Source organism: Papio anubis, chromosome 14 (assembly GCF_008728515.1).
Source record: "Papio anubis isolate 15944 chromosome 14, Panubis1.0, whole genome shotgun sequence".
NCBI classification, from domain to species: Eukaryota; Metazoa; Chordata; class Mammalia; order Primates; family Cercopithecidae; genus Papio; species Papio anubis.
The window spans coordinates 14721131-14744338 of NC_044989.1; the positions used below are offsets into that span (position 1 = coordinate 14721131).

At 38.5% G+C, this 23208-nt stretch overlaps 1 long non-coding RNA gene across 1 annotated transcript in view; it reads left to right on the plus strand.

Moving 5' to 3' along the window:
- Positions 1-3919: 3919 nt before the first annotated feature.
- Positions 3920-23208, plus strand: part of LOC103876741 — a 63709-nt gene continuing 44420 nt past the window's right edge. The window contains exons 1-2 of the long non-coding RNA XR_002516536.2: positions 3920-3998; positions 7111-7236. This is a non-coding gene — a long non-coding RNA (uncharacterized LOC103876741). The remainder of the gene's footprint in view (positions 3999-7110; positions 7237-23208) is intronic.

Consider the following 23208-nt stretch of genomic DNA (forward strand, 5'->3'; position numbering starts at 1 on the left):
GTAGGTCTGGTGTCCTTACAAGAATATAGAAATTTGAACACAGAGATAAAGAGACACAAGAAAGACAGCAAGTGGCAATGGAGGCAGAGGTTGGAGCAATGTGACAACAAACACCAGAACACCAAGGCTTGCTGGCAACCACAGCAGCTAGGAGGAGACAAGGAAGGATAAGCCCAAGAACCTTCAGGGAAAGCATGACCCTGGAAATCTTGTTGTCAGACCTGAAGCCTCCAGAACTGTGAAAGAATAAATTTCTGTTATTTCAAACCACCCAGTTTGTGGTACTTTGTAACGGCAGCCTGAGGAAACTAGTGCAATGACTGAGAGGAGCCTATCCTATGAATGCAAGTCTAGGTTAACATTTGAAAATCAATTAATGTAATCTACCATATTAACACACTTGTTAAAAGTAACATATGATCTTCTCATCTATTCATCCTTCAGTATACGCAGAGGATTGGCTCCAGGTCCCCCTGAATATACCAAATCGCACACAACCAAGTCCTTCAATCCCCCGGTACACCTGCTGATACCAAAAGTCGCCCTCCATATACACAAGTTTCCCATCCTGCAACTACTGTATTCTCCATGTGTTTGATTGGGAAAAAATCCACATGTAAGTGAACCCACACACTCCAAACCTGTGTCACTCAAAAGTGAACTGCACTGATAAAAACCCTGAGAAAAGTAGGAATAGAAGGGAGTATCTTCAGCCCCATCTTCAAAAATCTACAAGTAATATATAATGATGAAAGACTGTTTTCTCCCCAAGACCAGTAGCAAGACAGCACTGTCCACTCTCGCCATTTCTATTCAGTATCATATCAGAAGTCCTCTTTAGTGCAATAACTTAAGAAAAAGAAATCATCCATATTGAAATAAAAAAGTAAAACTCTTCGTTCACATATAACCTGATCATCTATGCAGAACATCTGAAAGAATCCACAATAAATTTACTAGAACTAATAAGTGAGTTTAGCAAGGTTTTGTTATATGAGATCAATATACAAATATATATATGTATATACACTAAAAATAATGTATACTAATAAACAATTAGAAATTAAAACAAAAATACCATTTACAATAGCATAGAAATTATAAACTACTTAGTGATAAATCTGCCACAAATGAGAAAGACTTATACAATGAAAACTATAAAACACCACTGAGATATATTTAAGAAGACTTTAAGTGGAGAAACATATTGTGTATATGAACTGGAATACTGAATGTTACTAAGGTATCAGTTCTCTCCCAAACCGATATATAGATTCAATGCAATTTCAATCAAACTACTAGCAGAATTTTTTTTTTTTTTTATAGAAAGCCAGTTTCAAAATTCACATGGAAATTCTAAGGATCTAGAATAGACTAAACTTTGAAAAAGAGCAAAGTTGTAAGACTGATACGACCAGATTTCAAGACTTTTTATAAAGCTACAGTAATCACAACGAGCCTCCCCTGGTATGAAGATAGACAAATAGATCAAGAAAACAGCATAGAAAAGTTAGAAAAGGAATATACATAGATGACCAATTATTGACAAATGTACAATAGCACCTCAGCAAAAACTATCCATATGCAAAAATTAACTTAAAATGGAGCATATACCTAAAGGTAAAAGTTAAAGCTTTAATCTCTTAGAAGAAAGGATAGGAATCAATCTCTGTGGCCTCGGGTTAGGGAAAGGTCTCTTAGCTACAATATCAAAAGCACAAACAGCAAAGGAACAAAAGATAAATTGGACTTAATAAAACTCAAAACTTTCGTGCTATAAGCAGTATCATCAAAACAGATAATCCACAGAATAGAAAAAAATCTATTTGCAAATCATGGATGGAATAAGGGACTGGTATCCAGACAGTGAGAAAGAGGAACGCCATTCTGATGTTTTCCCATTGGCAGCTCTCAAGCATCACCACTCTTCCTCCACATCTGGGCAAACCGATAAGAAAGGCTGTGTACTCCCTCCTTTGGCATTGGCAAGAGTTAAAACCACAAAAGCCTTGGCATGTGTGTGAGATCCACCACCCCCCCAACCCCAGCTCCAGCCCCTAGCCACAATAAAGGACAAGCCAATCTTCTTTCCTTCTCTCGTGGGCCATTTTTGTACTTACTTGAAAGGTTGCCCTGCTCTCTGCAAAAAGCCTGATTATGTAGGTAACAAAGCTAAGCTTTTCATACCCTCTTGGTGCACGTATGGTGTTATCAGTATTGACACTCAATCCAAATTTTGGGTAGGGAGGCCCCATTCCACTTCCATGGGATGACCATGACACAGAATATATAAAGAACGCTTACAACTCAATAATCAAAAGACAAAGTACCTAATTTAAAAGTTGGCAAAGTCTCTGTTTAGTCATGGTCTCCAAAGAATGTACACAAATAGCAATAAGGGTATGAAGAGATGTTCAACAACTTCATATGCCCCTGAGGTTTAGAATTCTTTTTTTGTTTGGTTGGCTTTGGGTTTTGTTCGTTTTTAGAAATGTGGTTTTGCTATGTTGTCCCAGCTGGAATGTAGTAGCTACTCACAGGTGTGACCACCATATGCTGTAACATCAAACTCCCGGCTTCAAGAAATCCTCCTGCCCTAGTCTCTTGAATAGCTGCGTTTACAGGGGTGCACTACTGTGCCTGGCCGAACATCTTTAGTCATTAGGGAAATTCAAAACAAAACCAAAATAAGATACCACTTTACACTCTCTAAGATGACTATAATCAAATAGACAAACAATAAGTCTTCCAAGAATGAGGAGAAATTGGAACTCTCACACATCACTATAAGAATGTAAAATTGTAAAGCTGCTTTGGAAACGGTTTGGCAGTTCCTCAAATTATTTAAATGTAGAGTTTTAAATAATTCCAGCAATTCCACTCCTAGGTATATATCAAAGAAAAACAAAAATGGATACCCACATAAAAATTTGTATTAAAATATTCATAGCAGTATATTTACAATAGCCAAAAAGTTGAAACTCAAATGTCTATCAGCTGACAAGTGGATCAACAAAATGTCATATATTCACACAATGGAATATTATATGGCCATAAGGAACAATGAGGTACTGACAAACATGATACAACATGGATGAACCTTGAAAACATTACGCTAAGTGATAGAAACTAGTCACACAAGCCCACAAATTACATGATTCTATCTCTATGACATGTCTAGAATAGTCCATTCTATAGAGACAGAAAGTGTACGAGGGGTTGCTTAGGGCTGGAGAAAATTGGCACTGTGAGGTGAGTGCTTGTTAGATATGGGGTTTCTTTTTAGAGTAAGAAAAATGTTCAAAAGTTGACTGTGGTGATGGTTGCGCAAATCTGAATATTTGTGCAACTAAAACCATTGATCATATACTTTACCTAGGTGAGCTGTACTGTATGAAAATAATATCTCAAAGTTATTAATACTTTTTTCTGAGATGGAGTCTCATACCTGTCGCCCAGGCTGGAGTGGAATAGCGCAGCCTTGGCTCACTGCTACCTCCACCTCCCGGGTTCAAGCGATTCGCCTGCCTCAGCCTCCTGAGTAGCTGGGATTATAGGCACACACCACCACGCCTGGCTGATTTTTGTATTTTTAGTAGAGACAAGGTTTCACCATGTTGGCCAAGCTGGTCTCGAACTTCTGACCTCAGGTGATCTGCCTGTCTTGGCCTCCCAAAGTGCTGGGATTACAGGCGTGAGCCACCACACCTGGCCTCAAAGTTATTTTTTAAAATGCAGTGGAGAAAGGTTAGTCTTGTTAGTAAACGGTGCTGGAAAAAATGGATATCCATAAACCAAAACAAATGAAGTTCAATCCACACATCCTTATACTGTATACAAAAAATAGGTCCCAGTGATAAAGGCTTGGCATTGCGGGGGTGGGAGTCAAACTGGGGAAGGAGGCAACAGCTGCTGAGACTATAAAGACATCAGAAGGGCTCCTAATGCAATAACAACCACGGACTCCCGTCAGGAGAATATCTGAAACTTGCCCAAAGGTAAGAGTCAAACTTAAATAAACTTTTAGAAATAAACTTTCAAATTTAAATAAACTTTTAGAAAAATACACTTTAGAAAAATCTATTATCTAAATCTAACTTCAGAAAAATCTATTAGTGTATTTTCTAATATAAACTTTTAGAAAAATCAGTACTTCAGGCCTCTATTGAATCAGATTCTCCATGGGGAAGATTTGGTAGTCTTGCAATTCCATATGCATCCCATGTGAGCTTTGTCATTGGAGAAGTTTAGGAAATACTGCATATATATTTGATATAAAACACAACTAAAACTTCTAATGATGTATCTGGATCTTTAATGATTCCAACATGCTTTATGAAACTCATTTATATATGATAAGATGACACCACTTAGTGTTTAAGAAAATAGGCTCTAGAGCTGGGCTGCTGAAATTCATACTCCATCACTGAACAAGAAAAATAATCTGTACTCATCTGCATAATGGGAATAATAACAGCACCTAACATATTTGAGGGTAGAAATGAGGGTCTCCCTGAAGGAAACAGCCTGTCTGATTTAAAACATCAAGAAAGAAACAGGAACTCTAATAGAAAACAGGAGTAGGCAGACCTCAGGCAGGCGGAGCAGAGATTCTCTCTGGATTTCGGTCTCTTGGATCTGCATTAGAGGACCCTAACACCCTCGGAACATTCTAAGCAGAAGTGGAAAGAACTGGAACTGGGCCAAAGGAAGGTACCCTAGGACCAGGTGTGAAGATCTCTGGTAGGAAGCCCCAAATCAAAGGACAAGGCAACTATACCCTTTTCTGACCAGGTACAGAGCCAGGCAGCATTCATTTCCAGTTTGGTATAATCCACCCTTTAGTAAAGCCTTGTCCAGCCTCAGTCCCACTGGCCTATACGGTATTAAAGCAAGGATTTGTTGTTCCCTGCTTGGTATCATCACATAAGCGGAGCAGTGCCTCCTGGAAGCCAGCAGAGTGGTAACAGTAACTGGTACGGAATTCTAAGAAGTGAATCTCTGGGAAGAATTATGGCAGAAAGACCAGCGAGCCCCTCCCCCACGTGAACTTTCTCTCTTCATTGCCAAGAACGACAAGTTTAAATTTTATTCATTTTTCTCATAACTACAAATTTTAGCCCTCTTGAACCAATTTCTTGAACTGTTTTATTTCTACATAAAATGAACATTTGGTTCAACCCATTCATACAATAGGTTTAAGCTATCACCAAATTAATTACTAGATAATTTATTGATCTAAAAACTGCCGGCCGGATACAGTGGCTCATGCCTGTAATCCCAGCACTTTGGGAGGCTGAGGCAGGCAGATCACAAAGTCAGGAGTCTGAGACCAGCCTGACTAACATGGTGAAACCCTGTCTCTACCAAAAATACAAAAATTAGCTGGGTGTGGTGGCACGTACCTGTCATCACAGCTACTTAGGAGGCTGAGGCAGGAGAATCACTTGAACTCAGGAGGTGGAGGTTGCAGTGAGCCGAGATTGCGCCACTGCACTCGAGGTTGGGCGATAGAGCAAGACTCCGTCTCAAAAAAACAAAAACAAACAAACAAAAACAAAAACAAACAAACAAAAAACTGCCAATGAGCCATTATTTTCTTAAATCCCTTCATTTTCCCTTTCCTTCTACCACCACCATCAACCTGTTGGCCTTCTTTCTGGCACCATGCCACAAAGAACCTTTTTGCCTCATCACTAATTTGACTACTTACTAACAATGACTAAGAAACAGCAAGGCCACACTGAGATGTGGATGTTGGGCAGTCCGCCATGGTGACTCACCACGCTTGTGTAGTCATGAACTTCACATTTGAGTCTCAGCTAAATTTTAAATGGCTACATACAGGTCAAGGGATTTGTGTGTGCCATGAATTGTTAAAACCATAAATACTAAATTTTCAAATACCAAGACTACCAGATACAACCTCACTGCAACAAGCTGTATCCATTATTGGTGGTTCTTGTATCTCCATCAACTACAGTCACCAGTGCATAACATGATGCCAGAGATGAAGTATCTGAAGAAGCCTAAGGACCTGTCTATTTCAACTTTACATTTCTCACCATGCATAACACAGAGATATGTACAGAGAAAAAAAAATGTCAATCCTCAATAAACAAAATGTGGTACATATATACCATGGAATACTACGGAGCCATAAAAAGGAATGAGATCATGTCCTTTGCAGGGACACGAATGAAACTAGAAGCCATCATCCTCAGCAAACTAACATGGGAACAGAAAACCAAACACTGTATGTTCTTACTTGTAAGTGAGAGTTGAACATTGAGAATACACAGACACAGGGAGGGGAATAACACATATCAGGGCCTGTTGGGGGTGGAGGGTGAGGGGAGGGGACCTAGAGGATGAGACAAGAGGTGTAGCAAACCACCATGGCACACAAATACCTACGTAACAAACCTAAATGTTCTGCACATGTATCCCGGAACTTAAAGTAAAATAATAATAATAATAATAATGTCCATCAATGTTTGTCAAATGGTACACTCTGTTAAAGCATGCAGATCATACACAAAGATTTCTAAAATTAAAATTCATTTGCCACACATATGAAATTAACCCAAACACTGTGAATATCTAATCATTTTCACATGTGACATTGAATTTATTCTCACAGGCTAGAAGAAGTTAGGTGACTTTCTAAGGTCACCCAGTCAATAAGCTGTGGAACCAGATGTAAGTCCAGATCTCTATAATTCTAAAAGCAGTGTTGACTCTCAAAGAAACCATCTGAAAATAGCCTTCAAACAAGAGAGACAGAGCGTGTAGGCTGGATGGCAGTGTGGGACCATATTTCCCGTAACCTAGTTTTATAAGAGGCCTAAGTACAAGATCACTACAACTGTCACTTAAGCCCCTGGCTGTGTTCAGGGATGGTATCTTCAGAGTCACCTAGTGTTTCCAAAACCAAGAGTAATAAATGACAAGTGACCATTGTGGAAAACACTTGGCTAGAACCATCAAACACACAATGGAGAAAGGTCACTGTGTCCTTGGAGCCCCTTCCCTGTGACACTGCCTTTTCCCATATCCTTCAATGGCGCTCACGCTACCCTGATCCTCTTTTCTAACTCTCACCCACAGGTATTCTGCTAACACTGAGATGTCAGTGACTGATCGCAACATAAAGGCATTAGTTATAACGCATTTCAGCCCTGATGGGGAATTTCAGAAGCCCCAGTAACCCTGAAGTCTGCACGTGAAGATCAGGTATGGGCTAGAACCTTCCTAAGGGTCCTGAAGTGACCACCTATTGATAGACACCTAGTCCTAAAAAGTTATAAACCCTGCTGTATCAAATAGACCTTTGGATGTGACCACTTTTGGGCAACTGCTTTTGAATTATGGTTTATAAAATTCTTATATAAAATAAACCTCTACAAAGGAATGACAATCCAGGAATACTTTAAGTAGTAAAATTGATTTAATTTTTTAAAAGAATTTTAAAACTGGCTTTGAATGTATGCATTCCACCTGACTCAAAATATGCTTTTGATGGACATAAGTAAATCAGCCAAGGGAAAAAAGAGAGAGAATTTTAAAGTATATCCAGGGCTTTCACAGCATTGCGCAGGCTTCACTGACACACACAAAGAAGCAGCTTCAAGCTACAGAACAGGAACAATGAAAATCAAAGGCAAAGGAAAATGAACAAACAGGATAAAGCTAGGTGTTATTTCTTCCCCAGGAATATTTTTAGTTTATTACTTTTTGTTAAAGTTTACTGTGTGCCATTATCATCCTGTATATATGTTCTTTATGATATTTGAATTGCCCTATTTCTATAAAGTTTGTCAGGAGGAGATTATTGTCATTATTATATGCATTTAGCAGAATGCTTTCTGTTGCCTACTGAATCAAGCTAAAGTCCTCAATCTGGTTCAAGGCCTGACAAAGTAACTCCAACCTATTTCTCCAGCTTTGTCTCCAAAACCCTCTCTGCCTGAAATGCCATTCCCCACCTGTACCTGCCCAAATCATTCTCATTCCTCAAGACCCAGGTCTAAGGCCAACTCTCGCCAAGAATATTTCTCAGATTCCTCCAAGAGAAAAGGACAATCTCCTCACTCCTTTTAATTCCCAGGCATGTTATCTATACACTCCCACAATTGATTTATTTAAAACACCACAACTGGTCTTATATAACCGTTATTTATGCACATCTTGTTTCCACTACTGCGCATTAAGCTCCTTGAGGGAAGATACCATGTTTTCCCTGTCTTTGGAAACTTTGAATTATCTAGGAAAGAAGAGGTCACATAGAAGGAGGTCAAAAATAAAAACAACCAACCCCAATGAATAAATGAAAGTTTTACTCCTAAAAACATTCTTGATGCAGAGAAAGGTGGAGAAGGTGTAGAGTGGGATCTTTGGAGCGAACATGGCATGGGGCCAGAGGAAATGACTTTGCTGGTGGGTGAAGCAAGATAAATATATAGACCTGACATTGTAACCAAAAATATTTGCTGCTGTGCAAGTTGATCAGCCAGTGTTAGAACAGAGATGAGCTGTAGGTCAACAGTTTCTGTCAACAGGTTCCTATCTGCAGTCCCTGTTTCTTGTAAATATTAGTTATAAATCCTGTTAAAATGTTCATAAAACTTCAGGACTAAAAAGGACCTTAAAGTTCATCTAGTCTAAGGGCCCATTCTATGTTTGAGAAGCCTGGGTGACATTCCTGTTGAGCGGTCATCACTTCTCCGCTGGGGTATATCCTATAGTACGCAGTTCTAAAATTAACCAGTAGATTCATACACCCTAATCCCTGGAACCTGTGAATATGGGGAGATATCACTCCCATGATTGTGTTGTGTTATATGACACAGTTCATCCTAAAAAGGGGCAATTGTCTGGATGGATCTAACCTAATCCCCTGAGCCCTTTAAAGCAGAGAACTTTATCCAGCTGGTGGCAGAAGGAAGGGTCAGAGAGATTCAAAGCACAAGAAGAATTCAACATTCCATTTCTGGCTTTGAAGATGGAGGGGACAGACCAAGGAATTCAGCTGGGTTGGCCCCTAGTAGCTAAGAATGACCCCTGGCCAGCAAGGAACCAGGATGTCGGTCCTCCAACCTCACAGAACTGAACCTGCCAACAACCTGAATGCATCTAGAAGCAGATTTCCCCCCCCAGAGCCTCCAGATAAGAGCTTAGGCCAGCCATCATTTTGATTTCAGCTTTATGAGACCTTAAGCAGGGTAACCTGCTGAGCCTACCTGGACTTCTGACCCACATAACTGTAAGATAATAAAGGATGTTGTTTTAAGCTGCTAAGTTCAAATTGTGGGTGTTTGGCACCAGTCAAAAGCCTGTATGCCTCCATTAATATGAAGTCACTGCCTCTTCCATCTTTGGAGAGCTTTGGTTAATAGAAAGTTCTTGTTTCAGTTCAATGAATTATTCCTTCCTGCAACACCCATTGATACTACTTCTATCAGTTGATGCACTCAGAGCAAATACAATCCTTCTTCATATGACAGCCCATCAAGAATTAAAATCGGTTTTCTGCAGCTTTCTCTATACTGCATGGCTTTGAGAGCTTTTACCACCCTGTTCACCAACATATGAGCATGGCCTCATTTTTCCAGGTGACTAATATAGTGAGGCACTCACAAAAACACTGTGTCAATGCACCCCTTGCATTTCTGAATATCATCAGCCGGTTCCACCAGCTTCCTGCAGCTTGAAACCACAGTCCCACGCACATTGATAATTTATACTGCAAGATAGATTACATTCCAGTGTCCAGAGAGAAACTGTCTTGATATCTCTGGGTCAGCCATTGTTTCATCATGACTGGTAGAAAAAAAAATGACCCAAAAGAAGGCTAATTTTTCAATTCCAGACACGAACTTGACATCCACCTCAACATATGTGTGGTTTATGAAGTTTATGAAGGAACATGCCCTCTGACAATGATGGAATAACTGGTACTGAACTAGCCCTCCCACTGCAAACAGATACAAAACTGGGGGAAAAAACTGAATGAAAAAACTCTTTTCAGACATTGAACAATAAACAGCACTACTCTATGATCCTTAAAAGAATACAGAGTGGAGCAGTCAGGGCCCTAGGAATAAAGGGGGCAGATGTGGAGCTAAGAAGCAATGAAGTAATCACTGGAACACAGCATGAGCTTCTCAGCTGCCCTCACTTTCTACCTGGAGGCACTTTTCAGCCTTTAGTGCAGAAAGATGGACTCTAAGCCAGGTATAGTCATCTGGCTGAGCCGAGGCGACTAAGGTAAGAGTTTACGGCTGACTAGCTAGCCAGCATTTGCAGGCCATGGTACCATAGTGGATGGAGCAGCACAGGGAAAGAGCTCCACAAATCTGCATAAAGGATTTCTGTGCGTCTTTGTCTGGCTATTAAGTGGTGCATGTACACAAGGTCTACCAGAGAATAGTTCTGAGAGACATAGGAGCGCCTGCTGACCAAAGTAGATGGAGCTCACTGAAAATTCCAGGCATTCAGTTGAGATCCCAGAACGTTTATACCCTGGGAGTAGTACCACTCTATCTTTCCAAGTTAAGTGTATTCTAGGTCCACCTGTAATGAGTTGAAAAGTGGTCTTGCCAAAAATACATCTATGTTCAAACCTTCAACACTTGTGAATGTGACTTTATTTGAAAAAAGTTTTTTCTACAATGTAATCAAGTCTGGGACCTCATCATCCTGGAATAGCTGGGTGGGCCCTAAATCCAATGACAAGTATGCTTGCAAGAGACAGAAAAAGAGGACAGACACAGAGGAGAAAACTATGTGAAGATGAAGGCAGTGATTGAAGTTATGCATCCACAAGCCAACAGGTGTCTACAGCCACCAGAAACTGGAAGAGGCAAGGAAGGATTCTTCCCTAGAGTCTTCCAATGGAGTGCAGCCCTGCTAACAGCATGATTTGGCCTCCAGAATAGTAATAAAATAAATTTCTGTTGATTCAAGTCACAAAGTTTGTGACAATTTATTAAGACAGTCCTAGGAAATGAATACATCACCCTAACAAAACTGGAAAATCAAACATCAAGAGGGTCCAGCTGACCTTCTAGTAAATATGCTACCTGCCAAAATGAAGCTCAATCTTTAATAGAAGACAGTAAAATCCAGACTCTCATACAATTAAAATATAAAATATTTTCTATTAAAAATTTAAGAATGCTTAGATATGCAAAGGAGCAAGAAAATGTGAACTGTAGCCAAAGAGAGAGAGAGATCTAGAGATGAGACATATGTTGGACTTTATAGACAAGAATATGTTTAAGAATTTAAAGAAAATGAAACATACAGTGGATGAACAAAGAATCTTAGCACAAAAAAAGGTAATAATAGAATGAAATGAAAATTCCATGACTGAAAATTACATAATCTGAAATGAAGTCTGCAAACATCTGAAATTTACATACAATTTTCATTGAAGAAACAAGGCACATTAGAAATATCGTAAGGCTTGGCATTCAACTTTTAGTTTCACAACTCATGAGTCATGGAATTTGGGGCAAGTTACGGTGGTAGATTAATTTTTTTCTGAACTATACAGCATCATACTTCCCAAGGCACTTCTTCTGGCTTTGCTTTTTGTCCCTGCCATATCCAAGGGTTCAGATGAAAGTAGCCACCTTAGAAATCTCATATTCCATTCCAGAGTATTTGGTCCAAGGTATGGTGGCACCTGACCTAAGCTTGGACAATTAGAGTCTTTCCCTCATCATTTTCAAATAGAACTAAAAGAGAATAGGGTCAAGTTTCTTTAAGTCAGAGATTCCTCTGTGCCTAATTAAATGATGCTCTCCTCTCAGGACACCTGATTGGCCTTACTCCAATTCTTCAATAGGGATTGTTTTTTCAAGTTGACCTACTCTTTATTAAAAAAAAGAAAACCATCAAGTTGCATAGTTTGAAGAGGACTTGGTGTAAATGTTTTTATGTTACCTTTTCTTGCAGCTGAGGATAGTGAAGCACTCAAAAAACAAGTGGTTCTCTTCAACTGTTTCCTATTGATACCTTATACTCCCACTCATTATTCCCCCAAATGTCCATATCCTGTCTTGGCTTATGCTAACTCTCCAGCTAGAACTCCTTTCCTTCTTTTCTCTTCTTATAAAAATTCCATGCATTCCTTTAATGCTTAGTCTAGAGATCATCTCCTCTGTGCAACTTTCCCTGGTTCCTCCAAGAGTAATTCTCTTCCTCATATATCTACTGTGGAATTTTTTAAACCTCCTTCAGAGTAGGTAGTATCATATTACTTGCATTAAAGCTCATTCTGTTGATGTCTATCTTTCCCCAAAGTGTAAGTTTTGTAGGAACAAGAATTGCATCTTTATTCCTCTTTGAAGCCCTCACTGATCCTGCCTAGTGAAGCTTTGCACATATAATGATTAATCAATATTGCATTAGTAGAGACTAACTAATCTCAAAATTTTAATTTATAAACATATTAGAACTATAAAATGTATTAGAAGAACTGGAATTTCTTTCTGGGTGAAGAGAAAAATCAATAGAGGTCTGGCTTTGAGTGCAGCTAGCACATAACAGGTAGACAACTAACACTTGTTACATTGAATGACATGATCAGGTCCACAGCTGCTAATCAGAAGAATTCTTATAGATAAGGAAACTGAAGTCGAGAGAGGTTGGGCAAATTTCCTGAAGTCACAGAGCAAGTGGCGGCAGAACTATCTTTCTATTAGATAAACTCCCTCCCATTCATACCTTTTCTTTTGCATTGCTGTAAAACACAGCCTTTGCAACATTACATTTTAATGATTCTCTGCCCATCTCCCTTCTCCATTTTCCCCCCATTTCAACCCTAATAAATACCTTGTATCTTTATGGAAAGGATCCTCTTTAATCTCAACTTTTCACAAGACTCTCAAGGTGCTGAGGGGGTATTCAGATTGCAAAACTTGAATATAAGGTTCACTGGAGGTACATGGAGAGCTATTTTCTGCTGAATTTCATTAGTCATAGCCAAGGTTGGGGGAGAAAGTTTTCATTTTTGTGAGTCACTGTTTATCTGCCTATAAATTTAGTAATGAAATGCCTATGCCACAGGGATGTGAAGAAATTTCATTTTTGCTTATAAAATCCTCAGGGCATGTTTGGATACAAAATGCAATAACACTATAAAATATTGCCCTGATATTGCTATCTCCAAGCCTGGAACTCATTTCTGCATTATGAGAAGCAAAGAAGATTTATGGGAAAGATAAGGAGATAGCTTTTCTCAAGTATTTAAATGAGGTTTTTCTTTAAATAGTCATTGTCTGCTAGTGTCCTCTTAGGAGCTGACAAAGAATATTTGTCAGTGGCTCTAGAAATGTTCTATTTATCAGTGGTCAGGGTAATTCTTTAGTAATAGTAAAAACAACTACAATTTGTTAAACCTTATACAAGACCACTTTCAACCATCATTACCTTAAATCCTCACAATAGCTTTGCAGAATACTTGTTAATAGTACTTTATAAATATGGAAATGGAGGTTCGGAGAAGTTGAGCAAATTTCCTCAAGTCACAGAGGAGCAGAGCTGGGATTCCCAACCAGATCTTTATGACTCCAGATGCTTTTGCTTTTTCTACTACTAGTCTACCTAAGATCAAGTAACATAGATCCATAATCTACTATTCACAGTCAGACTCTCCATTTTTATCTTCATTGTTATGGAAACATCTGGCAACTCCTCATTATCTTTAGAAAAAAAAAAGTTTTACAATAAATACAGATAGGGAAAGGATGCTCCCAGTACACGGAATAGATGCTGTTGGAAGGCTCTCCTGGTTAGTGCTTTAGGAAACAGTGTAGGCCTGTAATTGTAACCCAAAGAGACAAATTTAGGAGCTAAATGTGGGCCCCTTGATGGTATAAAACGCTGAAGGTAATGGAATCACCCTCTCTCTTGTCCCTCTTAAAACCCTGATAAATGTGAATAAAGGTGTGAAAAGCTAAAACTTCACAAGGTCAAGTTGAATAGGACAGAAGACATCAATATGTGAAATCTTACAAAAAATGTAAAGGCACAAAGCAGACAGAGGAGGGGCAATTGGCTTAGCAGTGAAGTAATGCTGCAGAAGAGAATGCTAACGGGAAAGAAGCCTTTGAAGAAATAACTGGAGTAAGCCAGGGAAAAGCACATGGATGTACACAGAGACCCAATGACGCCTGGTCAGGACCCCAGCTGCCTCTTCTCAACCCTCAGCAGCCAGGCAAAGACCAACTCGCTCCATGCAACTCCCATGAGAAATCTTCAAGTTGGTCCTCTGAAAGAATTAAACCATAAAGCCTTTGGGAAAAAAAAAGCAGAGCTCAGGCAAGGCTGAAGCACAAGGGCTGAAAATATAAATATTAAGAGATAGCCATTACCCCAGACATCTTGCCCTGCCATGCTCCAAAAACACCAGCAGCCTGGCAGACAAGCAAGGGGATTATGGTTGCAAGGAAACCGAATAACCTCAGGTAAAAGACTTCTAATTTCCGGCTGTGGGAGATTTCCCAACAAAAGGGGCAACTTGCTGCCAGACCACCATACAGGGAGACTTATTAGAAGAAAAGCTATGCCCACCCAGAGGTCCTGATTGGGCATTTAATCATTGAATTCTTATTAGTTAATGCTAAATGTGAATAGGCAGGAAAAAAATCACTAGATATGTAAAAAATGGACTCTCACATGAAATGGAGAGACCAAAATAAGACAGCAGAACTCTGGAAGACATAGAAGAACAATCAATAAAAAATAGCTTTTTAAAAATATGATTAATATCCTCAGAAAGATAAGAGAACATCTTGTATCCTATGAACAAGAACAAGATGCTATGGGAGGTAAAATCTAGAAAATAAGAAAGAATGTTTGTTGAAACTTAATAGCTACACATTTTGATTCAGTCAACTGTTGAAAGGTAATCATCTAGAAAGTAGATGATTTGCGAGAATCATCTAGAAAGTAGATCTAAAAGACAAAGAGGGGAGAAAGATAAAATCAGTTAACTCAAGACATACAACATCTAATAACTCCTGTAAAAAAGAAAAAAAATGAGAGGAAAAAAAACAGAAGAAAAATGTATCAAATAAATAATGCTGGAAATTTTCCCATAAATGAAGCATATGAGTTTCAAGATTGTAAGGGCCCACCAAGTGACCCAGCACAATAAATGAAAACACCATGTTAAATTATAGCAAACTGGTTTCCCAAAGCCCAGGGATTAGTGGATGATCTTCCAATCTGCAGAGAGAAAAGCAATTCACATTCAAAGAACAAGAATCAAATTGGCATCACACAGTGAAGCAAACCTTCAAAAGTAAAAGAAAATGATTTTAACAGACAATTCTCTATCCAGTCAACCTATTAATCAAATGGAAGGCCAGACTAAGTCTATTTTTTTATGTACAATGATCAAAATATGTTTCTCCCAACCACTTTTGTCAAGAAGCTATTGGGAGTTGTGCTCTTGCAAATAAGCGTGACAGAGACAACTAGCTATTCATCAGAAATTATAATCTTCCTTCCATCCACAAAGCTTTCCTTGGGTACCTGCTACTCAGCCAGGGAATACTCTTCCTAGCCCTCTTTTTGTCTGGGTTTGGCCATATAACTTGGTGTAGCCGTATTCCACAATAGGATGGGGCAGACGTGATTTGTGTTATTTCTGGGCCAAAGTGATTAAGAAGCAGAGGTGTCTCCTATATTTGCTCTTTCTCCATCCTCCAGCTAAAAGCAGAGAACTCCAATGCTCTAGGGGGGTTTGGCCATACAACTGGGTGTAGCTATATTCCACAATAGGATGGGGCAGATGTGATTTGTGTTATTTCTGGGCCAAAGTGATTAAGAAGCAGAGGTGTCATCCTCCAGCTAAAAGCAGAGAACTCCAATGCTCTAGTGAAAGAGCCATAAAATAGAAGGAGAGAGAAGATAAACATAAGTAGGAATAAAATATTATTGTGTTATGTCACCTGAATGCTGGAGTTTATGACAGCAGTGTTACCCTAACATGGTAGCTAGTCTCAAAGGTGGCTGCCAACTAGTTCTTCCCTCCCTCTGTCCACATACTGCTCCTCACATCAAAATATGTCTAATTTCCTCTCTGGAATCCATGCTTGCCATAGTGATTTTCTTCAACAAATATGGCAAAAGTGGTGTTATAGGTCTTCCAAAGTCAGATAATAAGAAACCTTGCAGATTTCCTCAGGGCATTTTAAAAAGCTCACTCTTGAGATGCTCCACCACAAAACCAAGGACTTTTCTGTGCTGTGAAAAGTCCAAGCCACATGGAGAGGCCATGCACAGTTATTCTGGTTGACTGATCAAGTTTTGCTCCCAGCCAACAACCAGCACTATCCCCCAACTGTGCGAGGGAGCCGCCATCACTGTGCAGAACACTCAAGCCCCATGATGACTACAGACATGCCAGCACCCCAGTCACCAGCACACGGCACAGAAGAACAACACAGTTAGCCCACTGAATGGTGGAAATCAGAAATTGCTTCATGCCATCGAGTTTTAGGGTGATTTGTTATGCAGCAATAAGTAACTAGGACACTTACAAAACATGGCAAGGGAATAAATTAAGAAAAAGAAGACGTGGTGTGCAGGAATTTAAAAAAAAAAAAATTTATGGAGAGTCCTAGGATAAGAGCCATGCAGGAGACCCAGAGAATGACTGGTCACTTCTTGAATGGAAGAGAGGGTATCTAGAGAGAAAGAGCTTTAGGAAAAACATGAGTTTCATGAGTTATCCAATATATGTGAACATTTAGAACAAAAAAATCAAGAGGTATGTGACATTGGATGGAATGCCTGAGAAAAATAAGGATAGAGACAATCATGAAAATGAAAAACAAGGCAAGTATATGTCCCAGGAAAATAAAAATTAATTTAAAAACACAATAATTATAAACAACTTGATTCATAAATAATCAAAAATAACATGGTTACAAAAAGGTAAATGCTGATGAATTAGAAAGTATGAGACAATAAGATTAAGAGGTTGGGGCAGGAAATAAGGGAAAGGATATGCCAGAGCTAAATAGAAACAGAGGTAAATATCCGAAAAAATATCAAAAAGAATGCATGATTATATCTGGAAAGAGGAACGAGGTACGGGAGGAACGAGAGGAGTAGGTCCCGGTGCTACCACTTCCATTGTAAGCAGGACAGGGACATAGAATTGTTAGGCTACACCACTTGCTTAACTGTCAGCTGCACCACTTATTGGGTCTTTGAACTCAGGCAACTAAATAAACCTCTTCATGTTCCAGTGTCCCATCTGTAAGACAGAGACAATAATAGTAAGTCGCTGTGATTATTAAATGAGTTCAGATGTATAAAACATTTAGCACTGTGTCTGACACATGTGAGTACATGCCATGTGTTTTCTATTAGTACATTCAGCCTTTTAGTCCCATTTGATTCTAATCTAGGTGCAAGAACTACTTTGAGAAAGGCAAAAGTTAACTTAAAAAATTAAAAATTCTAAAATTAATCCAGAAATTAGAGACTTGTTTGCAAGCCTTTCTCACATTCTAGACTGTGAGTGTAGATCCACAGAAAAATTTTGATGCAATTTCTTTATGTTTAAAGCGAGCACGATACCCTGTCTCATAGGGCAGCAAGGAGAATTAAATCCATTAAGACATTTGCAATAACTAAAACAACTCCAGGCACGTAATAAGGGCCCAAATATAAGTCTCCAACTCACTACCCAAATTACAGAACATTGTATCAACAAAAAATACAATCAATAAAGAAAAGTTAAAGCATTAGGATTACTTGGCAAGGGTAAGAAAAGTTCGAGGGAGAGAATTAATAACAGTCAAGTTATCTACATAGAGAAGGTGTTTGACTGCTGTCCGTCTTTAGGGAAAGGGATAGAAGAAAGTACTCCAGGGTTGAGATGAAGGAAGACTTTGGTCTTGGGAAGGAACATTAAACACACAAATGGATTATGAAAGGAGGCATTAAACACCCCTTTGTGGGAGTTTTAGAAGCAGAACTTGATTCTGTGGTTTGGGATAACTTTCCAGTGCTCCCGGGAACACAGGAGTCATGGCCAACAAGACCTCTGGTGTCAGAATCCACGATTCACTGAACATACACATTTGCCCACGTATGTGAGGCTTCTGAGAGGACGTGCCAACCCTGGTTCTTTACTGAGGCAGAACCTCATTTTAAAAATGCAATTTCAGAACATTTCATCAACAAAACAATATATAACCAATGAAGAAAAGTTAAAAGTATTGGGATTATTTGGCAAGGGTAAGAAAGCGGCTGACACCATAGTCAGCCATTCAGCGCCCTCTGCCCAAGCCCCACGATGTGCCTGGTTTTCCTTCACTCCTAATCTTCTCTCTAGTCTCATCCTTTAACTCCATGCCCTGACTTTAGTCTCTGCCCCCTACCCTTCCTAGACTCAGCTCTGTTCACTAGCTCCTTATGGGCACTGAGACCTTGGCAATTCTCCATGACTCCCATGCCTTCAAGGTGAGACTTTTGCACTTTGGCTAGTAGACCAGATCATTAGAAGGTGAAATGAGGGAAATTTTCAAGTCAGCGTAAAACAAATGAATACATTAAAGGGTGTGTGTTTTTAGCGTAAAACAAATGAATACATTAAAGGCTGTGTGTGAGCATTGACCTAGCCGGGATATAAGTGAGCTGAAGCAGAATTTGAAAGTCCCTCTAAGTAAACTACTTTAGAGGTATAGAAAGCATCTCTAGATACAGTAAATACAACTGGCTGCATGTCAGACTCCAGTTCTATTTCTAGTTCAGCACTAATTCTGTCTCTCGCCCTATACTTCCCTCCATGTTCCCCATCTCACCCCTTTCTCCACCCCCAGAAGAGTTGATCTGATCACAGAAGAGTTGATTTGAGTTGGTCATTTTCCATCCAGAACACTGATTAATCATGAGCATCATGTAAAACGCCATATGCCTGGACATAGGCAGGTCTTCTCCTGCCTGCTTTCAAGTGGCTGGATGTGTAGGCTGAGTGGGGACCTGAAAGCCCCAGACTGTGAGATGCCTCCGAGTGGTGGTGGGTGAGGTGTTAGACCCTATGAGCAGGCAGGCAGCAGAAGAGCAACATGAGCAAGTCCCTGTACGATTAGGAGCGTGTCATCTTTTGGAACTCAGGACGGTGGCCTGAGTTCATGAAAACTTCGCGGAACTATTATAAATAAATGCATAAGTGTGAAATATAAAAACCCATGTTTGGAATACTATTGTTCAAAGGGCAGCTGTCGGAGCAGAGGTAAATGTACAGTGATGGGCTGGGAAGGCTTCAGAATTGGTACATTTACAGAACACTATTGTTTACACAGGGAATGTCAGAAACAGAAGAAATAGATCCAGTTTTAAAAACAGGTTTGGGTCCTATAATGAAAAGAGGGATTTTTTTTTAAAAAAAGGAAAGAGAAAACACTGTCATCCAGGAAACACTATCAGTCCTGCCCAGTTTAAAGGAAAAATTGGAACAACTTCAGGAACAAGTCAAAAATTTTAAACATACTTGAGCCAGCCTCAAAAAAAAAAAAAAAAAAAAAAAAGGTACCGAGAGAAAACCAGAGAGCTGGAAACATATACCGGCAGCTGCAAATAGCAGAGGCGACAGAAAGTCAAGCTTCTAGTGACAGTAAAGTAGAATAAGATAAAGTCAGACAGCTAAATAGCTGAGAAAAGGCAAGATTTTGGACAAGAGTGTATAAGAAATATAAATTGTTGCCCCTGAGTCCCTGAGATCTCAGACAATGAAGCAACAACTGCTGTTTCAATGCAGAAATCTATTGAGGACAGGAGTTCTTTCTATACATTTGTATTAGAGGAGTTAAAATTGTAATTGTTGGTTTAAATGTCTAGAAGCTAGAGGGGTACCCAATAAAGATATTCAATGAATTTAAAAATATTACATAAATGACTTCCACTTTGAACTTCTGAATCCTTTATACTTGATTTCGAGACTGCTTTAATCTAAAAAAAATCAAATGCAGTTAAAATTGCATTATTAATTCTGAAATGGTATGTGAAAATTAGGGTGTTTATGTATCATATAGCAGGGTGTACTTAGGAATCTCAAGTGTACTGATGATCTAAAACCAGTTTCTGACATTAACCACACAATCTTCCGTGACATTCTCTAGGTAAAGATTAGGAAAACTATGGCCAGAGCCACATGAGTAGTTGAAATAATTAAAGCTCCTTTTAAGCACGATGCATTAGGGTAGAATTCACATGTAAATTGTGGATGTTAATCATGTTATTAACAAGAAACTGTTTTGAGTATGTGTTCTAGCCAGGAATTATCTTACAAATATCCCAGAGCCATATACAATTGCACATTTTCAGAGGTTTAAATCCCTTACAGATATCTCTTGGGGCAGCATAATTGGGGAAAAAAAAAAAAAAAAACTATTTTCAACTAAAATGATATGGATTGAAATGTTCCATTATAATTCCCATACTAGTATATCCTGCCAACATATAGAATAGCCCATTAAATTCACAACAGTTCAGATAAAGAATACACTTAACACTACCGAGTATAAGGTTGTTAGAAAATTAATCTAATATACTGAGTCCTCCTCCCCTAAGAATGGAAACTCTGGCTTGCGGTACACCTTCAACCAATGGAGAGAAAAGGAGGTTTTCATATATAATACATTTCATTAGTCTCTTCAATTCTCCATCATTTCCTGATTTTTTAAAGAAACCTAACTGAATTATTTCATATAAAGACTCTACTTATATTTCACAGTACCAGTTTTCATGCACACTTAAAGGAACTGATAATAACCTGCTTCATTTGCAGAAAATACACCATAGCTTATAACTTCAAGTTTATTTACTTGAACTTTGCAATGAGACAACTTCAGTGTTCAGACAGTCAAGAATTCTTCCTCTAGAGCCATCTGTAAGAAAGGTGGCTATTCTAATACTTGGAAAATCAAATATGAAGTTTGCTTAATAAAGTAAGACTCTTCAAATTTACCCACAAAACAAAAATGTACTCTAGAAATGCCATCATTTGATCAATACAGGAGTTCTCAAATTTCATAGGAAAAAATTTAATAGGCAGTAGGTGAGAGATTTTTATTTTTTTACTTCTAAATTCTGAAATACCTAAAATAAGCACTGAAAAGACAAAGTCCATTAATTGATTTCCTTGATTCCTAGTGGAATTGATGTCCTAATTCTTTTTTTTATTATACTTTAAGTTCTAGGGTACATTGCACAACGTGCAGGTTTCTTACATATGTATACATGTGCCATGTTGGTGTGCTGCACCCATTAACTCATCATTTACATTAGGTATATCTCCTAATGTTATCCCTCCCCCTCCCCCTACCCCACAACAGGCCCCAGTGTGTGATGTTCCCCTTCCTGTGCCCAAGTGTTCTCATTGTTCAATTCCCACCTATGAGTGAGAACATGTGGTGTTTGATGTTCTAATTATTGTATAAATATAGATCTAAAAATGGGTATGACATGATTTCAGGTCATCAGTTATTTTTTTAGTCCTAGCCTTTAGATTTTAAAAATAATGCTATATCCTTTAAAAGAGCACATGTACTTTAAACAAAATGTTACCAAGAAGGACTATTCTGATTATTTAGAACAAATGTACCTGACAAACATCAATTTCTGATTGTCTTATAAGTGCCTGAAATTATTAAAGCACCAGTTTCAAATAATAATAGTCATGTTCACAAAATAGTATTGCTGACTTCTCTTGGTGAGTTCTACAGGACATTAGATTTCCTTCTTTTTTAATTAAAAATAAATATTTTGCTTTGTGTGCTGAACTACTAGATTGAGTGGTGTTTGCTAAGCATTGCATTTTACCGACATAGCCTGGCTTGATACTGACAGGTATGTCTTTTAATGACACATATATACATATATCATAAAATCACAGACTATAGGGTTGGAAGGTACCACCTTAGACATTATATTCATATCTTTTGGGAAGTATACTATGCAGAGAAACATGAATGTAGAAATTTATTGTGGTACAATGCTTTGTGAAATCATCAAACAAAAAAGGAAGCACTAGTACTCATAGCATTAACATAACATTTTTTACTTGCTATTTAAAGTAAGATGGGTTAATTATAAAAACTCAGGAAGCATGAAGGGAATAAAGCTGTACTACCCGTAATGTTACCTCACAAAGATCTTCTCTTATGCCTAGAGCAAAAAGTCCAATTCATCCAAATACTCAACAGTAGGGAAATGTTTAAATATATTTCGGCACATTTTCTTTTGCTCTATTTTCTATGTATTTTTTACACAGTTGATATCTTACCCCAGTATTCAAATCTTGATAAATTTTGAAGTGGTTTCCAAGTCTCTTCTCCCTTTCCCCTCCTGCCAGCTTTCTCTCCCATTCTCTATTCCCATTAGAATGTGACAGCTCAATCCATAGGATAAAGTGTCCACATTTGTCCAGCCTTGTCTACTATTGCTCTGAAGAAAAGTGCGAGCCAGCGGTGCTGGTACACATCGCCCTGAAAACACTGTTATGGAAACAACTGTCTCCCACTCCTCAGCTCGTCTCCAAAATAAAGCGAAAACACAGGGAACTTTACCCCAAATATTTTACCAATTCTTTTCTTGAATTTGTCCCTATTATACTAATTTTGGTGGTATCACTGAGGTTTATGTCCATTTGTAAGAAAAGAGTACCCTTAATTGGAGAAACAATAGCTGCTTATCCATATAATTTTATTTTAAAGTGTAAGATACAATATAAACAGACCCAGATACGATATAAACAGATCCATCTACTAAAAGTGCCAGGACAACGTATTATAAATGGAAAACAGTTTTAAGTCAAATCTACTTTTCAACATGGTTTAACGACATTTCTCTTAATTCAAGAAGGATCTGTGACAAAAAATAATTCAGGTTGCTTCAGTTACCTCCCTCACGAGGGAAGTTCGTTGTGTCATAGTTCCAATGACAACCAAGAAAATTATAAGAAATACCAGGAGGATTAAGATACCAGTTAGGTAAACAAGCCAGAAATATCCAAAAACAAAACTGAAGAGCTAATTCACAAAAGAATAAATACAATTGGTAAATAGATATTTTTCTTTAATACTCAGACTAATTGGTCATAAAATAAATACAAATTTAAAACACAAAATGCAAGTTTCTGCCTATTAAGTAAAAATTCTAAACTTTTTAGCTGAC